This window comes from Littorina saxatilis, linkage group LG1 (genome assembly GCF_037325665.1).
Source record: "Littorina saxatilis isolate snail1 linkage group LG1, US_GU_Lsax_2.0, whole genome shotgun sequence".
In the NCBI taxonomy this organism is placed as follows: Eukaryota; Metazoa; Mollusca; class Gastropoda; order Littorinimorpha; family Littorinidae; genus Littorina; species Littorina saxatilis.
In genome coordinates this window covers 60,536,375-60,542,755 of record NC_090245.1, presented here as the reverse complement: position 1 = coordinate 60,542,755, position 6,381 = coordinate 60,536,375, and positions in this window count along the sequence as shown.

Here is a 6,381-nt window from a genome sequence, read left to right as displayed (position 1 = left end):
CTCTCTCTCTCTCTCTCTCTCTCTCTCTCTCTCTCTCTCTCTCTCTCTCTCTCTCTCTCTCTCTCTCGCATTATACCGTATATATACATACACGGATGTTTTTCTGTGTGTGAGTTTGTGTGTACGATACCGTGTGTACGTATGCGTTTGTGCGTGTGTGTGTGTGTGTGTGCGTGTGTGTGTGCGTGTGTGTGTGTGAGAGAGAGAGAGAGAGAGAGAGAGAGAGAGAGAGAGAGAGAGAGAGAGAGAGAGAGAGAGAGAGAGAGAGTGCTCAGAATGGTTTAGGCCACAGACTCATATACAAATATACAAACCACGCAGGATGGGGGAAGAACAAAATCAAAACAAAACAAACACACACCAACAACATCCATGAAATAAATACGTGGTTAAAAAAAGAGAGAGTGAGAGCGAGAGAGAGACACACACACACACACACACACACACACACACACACACACACACACACACACACACACACACACAGACAGACATACAGATCCGACAGCCAGCCATGCAGACAATATTATATACACACACTCACACGCACACACAAAGGGAAGTGTCTGCCGTTTGAACATGTAGTAGTGCTATCGACACGTAGCGCTATCGACACGTAGCGCTACAGTACATTGGTTTTTCAAAAATAGTGATATCGACACGTAGTTCTATTGAGACGTAGTGATAATGGCATGTGTGCATTGTGGCAATAGCACTACGTGCCGATAGCACTACTGTTTTTGGCAATGTGTGTCGATAGCACTACAGAAAATAGCGCAAACGATACGTAGCACAAATGACACGTAGCGCTAGCGGGACGCACCGCGGGCACTGTCGGTGTTACCCAAAGGCAAAGGGGAAGAACCCTATTAAGCTTAGCACTGACCGGATTACCTTGAAGCTTGATTAGACTTTAGATCTGCAGCCAGAACACTGAGACTAACTTCTGCAAAGTTAAAACTTTTAAACACATGATGTATGCTCAAAATCAAATAAGTTGTTTCAGATATTTTTAATTTGACATCCAACCTAAGCAATTCACTCGCGCGCACGCGCGTGTGTCTGTGTGTGTTTGCGTACGGGTGGGTGTCTGTGTGTGTTCGTGTCTCTCTGTGTGTTCAACAAGCAAAGATGAACTGCGTCAGTGTTACGAATGTACCTTTTTCGCTGGCCGGTTCGCTTCGTCATCCAGCACAGGCTGTTTCATCCATTTTTCGAGCATGTCCAACTGTTTTGCTTTACACTGACGTAAGTTCATGGTTATATGAAAGTATCCAAGAGCTCAGCAAACGTGTATTTCATCCTGATGGAGTAAAATCAGTCCAAACGGTATTTAACACGCAGTTTCAAGGAGCGGCCATTACACCGTTTTAGACAGAATTGACGCAAGCACGATCGAACAAATTAACTCAGAGATATATTTCACGTGCATGAAATGACTGGTTAAATCTAAATAAAGTTATTCAGTAAAATGTTAGTTTATTTTCGTAATTCTACACTCCAACACAAAAATTAAACTAGAATTGGGATCCGAGTTAACCAAACCGGTTTTGCCGAACTGTGACCTTGGACGGACTCAGAACCTAAATCGAAACTGTCTCTGATTCAATGAAAACTTTCATTGTGTGTGCTTTCTTTACTATCTTGAAACTAAAATGCATTCAAAAGCAAATCGAACAGTGGTTTGAATGTAGATTTAACACACATTTAAGGAGTAGCGCAAATAATAAAACCCCTTTTATCACTGACTGATAACCTTGAACCTTCATTAAACTCTAGGGCCCCTATGCATGAGGAGGAAGTCAGCAACACTGGAAGTAGAGGCCTCTTTCGGAAGTGGGAACTCCCGAAGTTTAACTTTCCAACTGTTCACTCTGCATGAACGCCGGAGTAGTGACTTCGAGAGTATTCAGTCAAGGTCGCGAAAATTGGGGGAATCCTAACTAGTACGCATGCGTTTGTGAACGGTAAGCTTGCCACCAGAGAAACAAATCTCCTCGAGAGTTCAAAAAGGCGAACGTCGAGCGCGCTGAAGTACTAACAGCGTTATTGCTGTTGTTTTTTGAATGGTTAAACGAAAGGGTCGGTTCAAACCTGTGATGATTGTCTTGGAATCAAATGACTGCCTATGACAAATGACTTTGTTGGCCTGAATGTCAGGAGAAGAATAAATGACTATGTTGAACTTTTTTTTTTATCTTGGTTGCATGCAGGCAGCTTCAATCCTTTTTTTTTTTTTTTTTTTTTTGCGGGGAGTATCCCTCTTCATTGATCTTTATTTTTCTTTTCTTTTTTTCTGCTTTTTATATTAATGTTTCTACTTTAAATGTACCTATATCGTTAACAATACTATTTCTAAATGTATTTTAAACAACTTTTCTATATAACAATTCCCTCTCAGAAATGCATACAATATCCAGAGGGGAACCATATCTATAAATACCAACACACATTTTGGCTATCACTATCAAATAATTCACATAACTTATTATTTCCTTAAAACTTTGTGAATGTTCAAACACGCCCAAAAAACTTTCTTCAAAGTAATTTTTAATAATCATATTGTATTTACAAATTACTTTATCCTCAACGCCTTTCCAAATGAACATAATGTTTGGGCACAAAAAAAAAAAAAAAAAACAATTTCGTTCTCACAATAAGTACAACAATTACTGTATGTTGAACTTGTGTTTAATAATTTTATATCTGTAAAACTGTTGGACAAACATAGATTGGTTATAGGGAAAATTTGGGTTACTGGTAAAGTTTAAAAGGAAGAACATTAGTGACTTGTTCCTTATTTATTGGGGAAATATCTGTCAAGAAGTTTAAAAAAGACAATACTGTTCATCGGTGTTTTAATTTGTTTTCCCTCGTTAATTTTTGATTACGATGGCGATGCATGGTTATGTACAGTTGAAAGTCAAGATTGGATTTTTTTTTTTTAAAGCATAGGACAGTTTCTTTAGGCATTTAAAAAAATGAACACAGAGGCAAAAACCGGTTGTTGCAGTCTGAATGCAATTGAGGTCTATAAAGAAAAAGGTTAATACAAAAATAATGAAAAACATATTTAGCTCCAAGCGGCACTTGAACCCAGAGCGTCGGATCAAAATTCCGAATCCGTAACCACTGCACTATGCTACTCGTCTGGAAAATGCACGATGCAAAGATGTGTTATCAGTTATTCAGTCGTGGTAGTTTGAAAGCTCACCACCCTCGATGAATGACTCGAGCACGTTTTTTTCGGTCAGTAAATGATCGTACTGTCGGTTTTGAGCCCCTCTGTTTCAAGCTTTTCACCTAAATTAAACAAGAATGTCACAGTTCGTGTCTATGGTGCAAGGTAGCCGACCGTATCATTGTTGCCAAGTTACGACAGTTGCTCGATTGACGCATTTCACGTCTTCGATATTCTGTCTGAGCTCATTTCCCAATGAGCTGCCTTTAAAACCGGAATGTCATGCAATTGTAGTATGCGTTGGAGTTTTTTTTTAGATGGGTAAGGACCTTTAAGATGCGATATCGTCGTATAAATGATGAAATTAACTTTGAAAGTGGGAACTTTGGAAGCAAAGTTGCCAGCTACTCGGTATGCACGAGCTAACTTGAACGCCGAAGTAGTGGCTTCGAGAGTCCTGAGGTCAAGGTCGAGGAAATTGGGGGAATCCCAATTAGTGCGCATGCGTTTGTAAACGGTAGGCTTGGCGACCAGAAGAAACAAATCTCATCGCGAGTTCGTAAATGGGCGAACGTTGATCGCGCTGTAGCTTTTACTATAGTTGTTGTTTTTGACTGATTAAACGAAATGGTCTGTTCAAAGCTGTGATGATTGTCTTGAAATTGAATGACTGTCTGTAATAATGATTTTGTTGACCAGAATGTTGGGGAGAATAAAACATTTTTTGTTTATGTGGTAGCGAAGTTGGTTATGTTAAACGTCTTTTGTTTTAATGATTGTGTATCGGTAAAACTGTTTTAGACAAAATAGGTTGGTTAGAGCGAAAGTTTTGGGTTACTGGTAAATTCAAAAAGGCAGAACTCAAGTTTTTTGGGAATCAAGATATAAGGTGTAGTGAAAAGAAGATAAGTTCAGTAACTTTAATATTAATGGGGAAAATGTGTGTCCAAATTTTTACAAAAGATAAATTGTTGTACTTAGGTGTTTGTAAATTATGTCTGTCCTCGTTAATTGTGAACAGGATGTATGTTTATGTAAAGTTGAAAGTCAAGATTGGATTTGTTTATCATACGCGCGTGTGTGCATGTGTGTTAGACATAGACATGGACATAGAACACTTTATTATCTCAATTACGAGAAACTCGGGTGTGGTGAATCACAATAAACAACATAAAACGTAAGAAAATAAATAAAATATCGAGGCGGCAATAATCAGCTCATAATAGTGTGTGTGTGTGGGGGGGAGGGGTGGGGGTGGGGGTGCACACACACACACACACACCGTCGAACACACACAGACACACACACGCACACACACACACACACACACACACACACACACACACAAACACAAACTAATAATTATACCCGCACGCACGCACGCCCACACAGGCAGGCAGGCACTCGCACAAATACATACAAATACTTTCACACACACGCACACGCACGCACACACACACATACACACACACACACACACACACACACACACACACACACAAACTCACACCCCCCAACACACACACACACACACATGTGCGCGCGTGCATGCAAACAAACGAATGAATTAACAGACGCACACCTACACACGCACGCACACACACACACACACACACGTACACTCTCACACAAACACACTCACACATGCACCCAAAGACGCCCATTTACATAAAAACACCCCCTCCTATAAGCGCGGATGAAAGAGTGGTGTCCAGTGACCCAGAACGAACAAAAGTCAAAGCTGGCAACTAAGGTTTGTATTCAGGGAAATTTACACGAAATGCACGCACGAGATGCGACTTTTCTTTCTATTTTCTCTCTTTGGGACTTTCATTTGTGTTAGATGGGTTTGATATGGAAAAACCGAAGAAAAGCCCTGCTATTTTGCACTGAGAAACTTTGGAGGTAGCGTGTTTACTCCTGGGCCCGTATGCATGAACTGGAAGTCAGAAACACTGGAAGTAGAGGCCTCTTTTGAAAGTGGGAACTCCCGAAGTTAACTTTCTAACTGTTCCCTATGCATGAACGCCGTAGTGCTGACTTCGAGAGTATTCGGTCAAGGTCGCGAAAACTAGTACATGCGTTTTTTAACGGTAAGCTTGGCGACCAGAAGAAACAAGTCTCATCGCGAGTTCAAAAGGGCGAACGTTGAGCGCGCTGAAGTACTAACAGCGTTATTGCTGTTGTTTTTTGAATGGTTAAACGAAAGGGTCCGTTCAAACCTGTGATGATTGTCTTGGAATCGAATGACTGCCTAGCTATGACCATGACTTTGTTGACCTGAATGTTAGGGAGAAAAATAAATTATTATGTTGAACTTTTTTTCTCCCTTTTTTTTTTTTATCTCAGTTGCAAGCAGGCAGCTTCAACCCTTTCTTTTTGGCCTCTCTTGTTTTTTTTCCGGTTTTTTTGTTGATATTTTTTTGTTATCGGGGAGCATCCGTCTTTATTGATTTTTTTTCTGTTCTTTTTTCCTGCTTTTTATATTAAAGGTGGTCGTCTACATTTTTGCTTTTTTTCAATAATCTTATGGTTAGATTTCGATACAAAATTATGTCAAATGATGAATGAACCATGGGGAAAAAAGTTATAGAAAAAAAATATATGTAAAAAAAGATTTTATTTTTGGGTAGCGTGACTCACGCTTCCAATATTTTGTTTTCTGTTTGCTGAGAACATGTTCTTTGCCTAAAAATACTGACCAATCAAATTCATGTCACTGTGCTTATAGCCACGCCCAAACAAGTGCAGCAACAGTTTGACACTGGAGCGCTGTCCACGCTTTTTTTTAAACGCACGAAATGCACGGGATTTGAGAGGAGTTTTGCGCTTGGCATTTTCCAAATAAGGATATCCTACTATGAGTACTACGCTGGAATACTACAATGAATTTTCAAACGGCTACACTGGCTTCGTCTTTCCTGATCGAAAGGGGGTGTATTGTTGATATTTGTAGATAATAGACTCTGCATTTTAATGGTCAAATGGCGATTTCGGTATAAAAATGTAGACAAGGACCTTTAAAGTCAAGATTGGATTTTTTGTGAAAGCATAGGACAGTTTCTTTACGCAATTAAAAAAAAATGAACACAGAGACAACAAGAGGCGAAGCCTTCAAGGCTCACGTAAGAAATCAACAAACAGTAACACAAACTCAATCACTCCGTCACACATACACACACACAGAAAGCATAGCTGAC